The following is an 8,342-nucleotide window of genomic DNA, read 5'->3' as shown; positions in this document are numbered from 1 at the left end:
AATGCGCCCAGCTTATATATATGCTCCAAGCTCGTGTGCTGTTTCATTCAGACTCTGTCGCCTCGACGGACCTGGTTTTCACCTGAGGACGGCTGCTTGCGTTGTGGCCGAAACGTCGTGAGAATTGTTTTATTATGTTTTATTTTTATTATTTTATTACTTCCCTTCTACGTGACTTTACCGAAAGAACCAAGAAGATAAATACATACTCTTTGGTTCTTTCGGTAAAGTCACGTAGGTAGCAGCAGTTGTCCTGCTGTATCGGTTCCACCTGATGACGATCGCTTGTGTTGCGATCGAAACGTCGTGATTTTATTTATTTTATTTTATACCTACGTGACTTTACCGAAAGAACCAAAGAGTATGAATTCCTGCAGTCACGAAAACTTCAAATCGAGAAGGGTAACACCTATTCTTATAGAATCAGAATATACCGGAGGAAGCGATTGAGCTACAAAGCTGTTTTTCACAGATGTCTCGTAGTTGGAGGCTCAACCCTGCGTGGCTCATGAGATCGGGTTCATTCCTGGTGATCTGGCCAAATGCACAGTTCTTGTTCATCTTGTTAGAAATTGAGGAATTTATTCATGCAGTTCTTCGACGCTGCTTGTAAACTATTAAATACCAACATATTAACTACTGCCAAATAATGTGGGAAAATAAAATTAAAATATTTGATGTGAAAAGGGATCATTCATTTCAGTTAATTTCCTATATTCTCGGAACAAATAAGCTGTTCTCCAACGGAATTAGCTACATTCAAAATACGAACAAAGGTAAATAAAATGTTTCGTGGCAAATTAGTACAGAAAAGTGATGTAGCTTTTTCCCACCCTGATGTGGCAGTGCTTGGTGATTTCTGACATCCACACCCTTCTGCATTTCACACACATGTTGATTAACTTTCCCTATCTTATGGTTGCTCCTTGTATCTGCACTTTTGAACAGAATAGTAAGAGATGACTTCCAGGAAACCACTTTCAGGTTAATTCTGCTTGGTTCATACCCATGGATCCTCATCATGGCAAATCCTCATTATAGGAGGTTTTGAGATAGCTTCAGCCACCCCCAGCAGACACGTTTGCCAACTGACCTGGTCTTGAGCCAGTCTGGGCAATCCAATCTGGGATATACCAGTCCACCATCTGCTCTTACCAGCCAACATCGTCTGGAATTGGCCCTCGCTCTTCCCTCGAGTTTTCCCTGCTGTGATCGTTAGAGCCACTTCACCATCATTTCCTCTTTAACACGTCCTATAGATCCTAGCTGTTGCTTACTCACTCTTCCCAGAAGCTCACATTGCATCCGCAAGTACTCTAGTTGTCTCTTGTCAGTCCAGAGTTAATAATATTTTAATTTAATATAGCGTCATTCATGCTAATAGCTTGTCTTAACGCTGTACATTCATTATATATGACTACAGCTCATATACAGCCACTACCAAGAAAATAAAAACCCTACTACCAATACATTTCAAAAGTAAATAAACAAATTAAGAAATGGCACAAAAAAACCAAACAATAAAAAAAGTTATCACAACAAATAAATTAGTCCATTAGGAGTTTCGGGGCGCCACAGTGTAATACAGGAGGTCGTGGGTTCGATCCCTGATCCCGACTCAACGCCTGCTGTATATTTGGGGTTTGCATTTCTCTCTCCCCGTGGTCGCGTGAACTTTTCTCCGGATCCTCCGGTTTTTACCTCCACATTTAAAAACGTGCATTTAGAATATTTGGCTGCTGTTAATGTCCACATGATAAGCCACTTCGTTGAGCTATCATTTGTGGCCAGGTCGCTTCTGAAAAGGAGCTTTATAGTTCAGTGGGCCTTACCTGGTAAAATAAAAAAAACATAGTCTTGTCGAAGAATGTGTTTTGGGTAGGAGACTTGGCGACCGTGGCAATAGCGGTGCAAACCAAAGATTGCATCCTCGACTCATCTCTCATATTTAAGGTACGTCCCTCTGCTCCAGAGAGTATCACAAGTCAAATTAAAGCTTTTGGCAGTCTAATAATAAGTTGAATTTATATTGCATCAAAATAAATAACCATCTAAAACGCTGTGCGTAAACATGAACAATGCATTTAGAAAAAAGTACCGTCAATCGTGAAACAAAAATATGGGCAGATAGGGCAGATAGGGTAGCGACATAACACTGGGCACACGTAATCCAGTGCAGATGGTGGGTTTGTCCTGTTATGTGTAATACTTGACACTGGGAAAATAATGGGAGGGTTGCCGATTTGGATGAAGATGGAAGAGAAAGATGGATAAGCAAGGGGAGTTATACGCAAGTAGTCAACAGCAGAGGAGGTGAGGAATGTCTTAAGTCTGGACATAATGACGTTATTTGAATCTTGACATGTTTGTAATGCCAGATGTTATTTATCTCTTGAAAACATTCCTTGTTCGTGGGCATGTGTGCCTTGATGTTATTGGGGCAATCGCCTTTGGAATTCTGTGGCTAAACGGATGAAATTGCTGCCAACTGCCAACTTCTCTCAACTACATTTATGCACGGATGATACTGTAGTACGTATGGATTTTACAAATATTTTTTATCAATCTTCTTATCCACGCTCTTCTGCAGATATTTAAGACCGAAAAACAGGTTCACAATTCTGGCTATAGCCTGATGAAGCTGGTTGAAATCACCAGAGAAACGTCGTACTCGAATTATAAATGTTGTTTGGTTTACTTTCCAACATACCAGGTGTGCTGACCTTGTAACTAATTCGAACGTTTTGATTACGTAACAAACCTTTCTAATTGGCTGTGTGGGGTGGTGACGGGTTTCACAACACACAAAAAACACATTTCATTGATAATATTGTTCGCGACAGCCGACGTGTTAAATAGGAAGAATCGTGTACTTGTGGGAAACCTCTTTTAGGGTCGATTTGGGTCGGGTCAAATCCACACCATAAGTGTAACAAATAAGGTGACTTATCCCTACACATGATGCATACAAAGCGCAGATAAATGAAAGAATCCCAGCCAGATTATGGGTTTGGACAGTGGACATAGTAGGTACTGTAAGATGATAGCGGACAAGAGCAATTGCATATTGCAAACTTTCATTTGTGACCATTTTCCTTCACTTCCATGATTGTCCTGCTTACATCCATTTTAAACGCACGCGTCGTAAATTATACCCGCGGTTGCGATACTCGCAAACAATTGGCAATTGCGGAGGCTGATTGAATGGTCCTATTCAGAAGTGTGACAGGCGAGTAGCCGTGGTGAATAATATCGGGGGGGGGGGGGGGGCACGCCTCCTGTGTCCCAGGTCTCTTCTCAAGTCCGCCTCGAAGTGCGGCGTACAAGCGCGTCGTCGCGTCCATGTGCGCACCTCGGCGCTGCGTGCTGTTGCAGCAGCTTCAACCGGAGATAAAGAATATCGGTGGAGGAAGAGGAGGAAGTTTTGTCCCAGAGGGCCCCTTTCTTAAGGCAACCCTGTTGTCCAAATGCTGGCAAGGCAGTCGCGTGGTCCCTCCGTGGCAAGGGGACCATTGGACCTGGCCGAGAGAGCCGTCACGCGGATCGCCGGTAAGTGACGAGCTGGCAACGCCTCCGACTCGGCTGGCCATCCTCATCACCTCGCTCATGTTGATATTATTTAGAATAATACATATTATTGGAACAATTACTTTTTTCCAAAAGTATTTTATTGAACTGGAACAATTACTTGAACATGCGTTGCAGCATTTACTTTATATTTTTTTGTATCTTATCAGCTGTTATGTTTAGACAAATTCTAAGTGTAATATTTCGTGTGAGTGAATAATTGCAGGTGTACACGAATTAAATGTAATTGAAAAAGAATAAAATACCTAATGTAGATACACTTAAAGCACTTTGATTTCAGCATTAATTTAAACGTGCATGGACAACGAATGTCATGTCGTTACATTGTTACGAAACTACATTTGTATTTAGCGTCAATGTTAAATGGCTTCGAGAAGCAACATCCGAATAATTTTCATTCAGGATTGGCGGTACACAGAGATCACTCTTCTTGCCAGCATCTGTCAATAGACAACACTTGAAACCATGTGTTTGTTACAATACAGTGTGAGAGTCAACACAGGGTTTGCAATGTACATACACAACCCGTCTTTTTCATTGTTACCGTATCTGTCTGCCGCAATGGCTAGAATATCGTGACGTTTCAAAAACATTTGTATGGTCATAGACTTGACCACCGGTCTAATGTTGTACTGTAGTCATGCAAGAGGAAAGTGCAATACTTTGAATTATAATTGAGTTACGAAAACATACAGGCACACCACGCTTTACCTGCAGGATAAGTTGAAGTGCAAAGGCACGTTCACATTCTTCTAGCCATTGCATGGGGCATCGGTGGCCTTGGGGGAGTTGTTCATAAAGAGCGCATTCAGAATATACATCAATTATCTGTAAAATGTAGATAAGTACATTATAATAAAGACCCCCTACCAATTAATGGATTATTTTATCCATAATCCTGCTTTTGAAGAAACTCCTCAAAATGAAACTGTTAAATTAATTTAGCAACAACGGCCGCATAATTCAATATGGGATGGAGTGTACAATTTAGTACCGATTATGAAGAATTTCATAATATCTATTTTAAACTAAACTCTAAACTATTTTGAAATTTACCAGGTAAGGCCCACTGAGCTATACAGCTCTTTTTCAAAAGCGACCTGGCCACAAATAATAGCTCAACGAAGTGGCTTATCACGTGGAAATTTATTGCAGCCAAATACTCGAAACGCACGTTGATTCTCAATGTGGAGGGGAAAACCGGAGGACCCGGAGAAAAATGCATACGACCAGGTGAGAACATGCAAACACCAAATATACAGCAGGCGTCATGGTCGGGATCGAACCCACGACCTCCTGTATACCAGGCAAGGTAGTTAACATCCCACCACTGTGGCATCCATTTGAAAATGTTCCCCAAAACACGATTCAATTCGATTGGGAGCTGTTATGTTCTCTAAACTTGGTGTTCTTGTGACAAAAGTCCACCAGGTGTAATGGTGCAAAGTTTGCACAAAACGACTTACAATAGAAAAATGCAAGGAAGGATTTTGTATTCGTAGGGAGTTCCAGACACCAGTTTGCCATTCTGCAATCTAGCATACAATGACGCATTGCAGTCTTTAGGCCACGATAGACTGACAGTGCAGCTGAGAACTAAAAGGTTGAAATCTGTCCAGAATTTTCCTGTTTAAATAATGTCCTACTGAACACTGTTGGTCTGGAAATGCCGATGGACTGAGAAAAATGGCTCACGCTGTCTATTGACTCTGTTAAGCTGTACGTAAGATCCTTCAATGGAATCGCGTTGAATCCGCGTTGAGTTTTAACCCAAATCAACAGGCTCATCGGATAGTATTCAACTTGCATACACAGTTGTAACATCATTCACTTATTTACGTTTAAAAATATTAATCTTCAAGTGTGCTCTCAATAATTCACAGCAATTTATTTCCTTAAGCGTTACAAACGGCCACAACTTTAGTTCTGCTGTTTGGCTTTGGCTTAAAAGTGAGTGTCGTCAACAGCATTTTGTCGGCAGGGGATACATGAGGAAACGTTAACAGTGGCTTCTGTTATAGCCGCAGCTTTAATTATTCATATATTCCACCTGTATTATTCATAATCCGTATTGTAAAATTACGGCTTATAGGGTGGTAAAATATTGATGACTGTAGAACCTTAAAAAATAATTATTTGTTCGACACGATGCATAATTAACTCTGAAGGTTAGGCACTGACCCACTCCTGTTATTCTTTCTGAAAAGTTATTGAAAGGTTTTGAGTAACTTTCAATGGCTCTGCGAGCAAAGAAAAAAATACATTACAAAACATTTGTATAATCCGTTCTTTTTGTGAGAGATATGAGGAGAATTTACTGGACACATTTGCACGGTAATGCCTGTGGAAAGAAAAGGATAACAACATCTGCAAGATGGCCAGGAGATGTTAATGCAGCAATGGCTTCGAATCTAACTGTGCAGAGCTTTGGGTGGGTGCCACGGTGGCGAGATGTTAAGTACCTCGCCTGGTACACAGGAGGTCGTGTGTTCGATCCCGACCCTGGAGTTTGCATGCTCTCCCCGTGGTCACGTGGACTTTTCCCTGGGCCCTCTGAAAATTTTCCTCTACATTTAGAAACGTGCATTTTAGACTATTTGGCTGCTATAAGGGGCCGTCCATAAATGACGTCACGCACCTAAGAGGGGGGGGGTTGAGAAATGTGACGTCACATAAATATTTTCTCCTACAACATCAGAGTGCAGCGGCACATTAAATACACACTACAATGACAATAGTTTAAAGCGATTTGAAGCATGTTTGATTTGGGGGGGGGGGGGGCAGAGCTTTGTGACGTCATATTTGAGGGGGGGGGTCTGACTGTTTTGTGACGCCGTGTGACGAGGGGGGGGGGGGTAAAAAATCGTCCAAAATCGCTTGACGTCATTTATGGACGGCCCCTAAATGTCCACAAGATAAAGCCACTTCGTTGAGCTACCATTTGTGGCCAGTTCGCTTCTGATAACGAGCTGTATAGCTCGGTGGGCTTCACCTGGCAAAATAAAAAAAATAGTTCAATAGTTCATAGAGTGCAAGTTGGGATTTCCCGTGGCTACTCCAGCTTGCTTCCACGTGTCAAACACCCATCGATGGAACTGTCCAAACATCCCAATGCACAATCCTTCCGGGGGGAAAACATGTCTGGAGACAATATAATAGAGAAAAAGCCAACACGTTCATCAATAACATTGCCCTAAAATGAAAACATATATAGGTGACGTTTCGGGAAATGGTCTTTCTTCTTTATAGCACAATGTGCTTGTGTACCACTGGTAATGTAGTATCAACAAATAATTTGTTGGATAAATATAGGGCAGGAATGACCATATTTCCAGATTATGATATACAGGGACTCCTCTACATACGAACAGTTGGCTTACGAACTTTCAGAGATACAAACAAACCTGTCTGTATGTCCAGTTGCTTTATCGGAGCATGAGTCGTAAGTTAAACCACTGCGCAATAGATGGCTGTGGTGACATCTACAGCTGCAGAACGTGAATAACCAGTGGTATCTACGTCTACAGGAGAGTATACAACTTGTAAAGTCATTCCCCGTGTTTCGTGTACACGCCGTACAACTTGTTTGGAATCGACAGGAGTAAAGTTGGACTTACAAACAAACAAAAACGTCTGGAACCTAGTTCATCCATAAGTAGAGGATTCATATTTGGTAATATGTAAACACACACACACCTGGGCTATAAGGGGCCGTCCATAAATGACGTCACACACCTAGGGGGGGGGTGGGGTAGAGATTTGTGACGATGTGTGCCGACGACGGGGGGGGGGGGGGGGGGCTTGAGAAATGTGACGTCACATCAAAATGCGCAACTTAAAATAAATATAGACAACACGTTCTACTTAATTAAATAGACTTTTAAATAAATGTTTTCTCCTACAACATCAGAGTGCAATGCCACATTAAATACGCACTACAATGACAATCGTTTAAAGCGATTTGAAGCATTTTTTTGGGGGGGGGGGGGGCAAAGCTTTATGACGTCATATTTAAGGGGGGGGCTGACTTTTTTGTGATGCCGTGTGACTAGGAGGGGGGGGGGGGGGTCAAAATCGTCCAAAATCGCGTGACGTCATTTATGGACGGCCCCTAAGACGCCCCACTAAATTTTGCTTTAAAATACAGAAGGAAAATGTGTCATAATCAGACAGTATTGTTACGTTGGGACCGGCAATGCAGTAGTGCAGTGCTTCGGTGCACTGCACTATGAACCATTGTCCTCTTAGTTCAATTCCCAGTCATAGCTGACATCCATTTGCCGGTGATATCTGAACCAGTCTAGGGCCATCACTTTGAGAAGTTATCATGTATTAGCATCTGATATGGAAAGATCTCACAGTACAGCTGGCAAAAGTGGATAGGGAGGGGCTGTTTTTTTTTATAACTGAAGCACAACTTGTAGTAGTAGGGTTGGCGGACATTACTACGTAAAATAGTGATACACAGTAGTTTATCATTTACAGCACTCTGTCAAATCTCTGCTGGGCGAAGGCCTCCCAGTTCTACGGGAAATGTTTGATCATGCTTTCAGTTTCAATTTTTCAGTTTCATGTATTAGGTATAGCCCTGTGAGCCATTCGGCTCTTGAATCGGGTGCAACCGCAACAAAGAAAAAACTTAAACGTGAACAAGAAAACATCTTAAAGTGACTATGTTTGTAAGTGCGGGTTGGGGATCGAGGGGGCGGGAACGCGGCTCCTTTTCACAGATGTTCAGTCGGGGTCGGGTCAGA

The sequence above is a fragment of the Lethenteron reissneri genome, chromosome 29, assembly GCF_015708825.2.
Source record: "Lethenteron reissneri isolate LAM-NWPU_2019-01 chromosome 29, ASM1570882v1, whole genome shotgun sequence".
Lineage (NCBI taxonomy): Eukaryota > Metazoa > Chordata > Hyperoartia > Petromyzontiformes > Petromyzontidae > Lethenteron > Lethenteron reissneri.
This window is presented reverse-complemented; position numbering follows the sequence as displayed.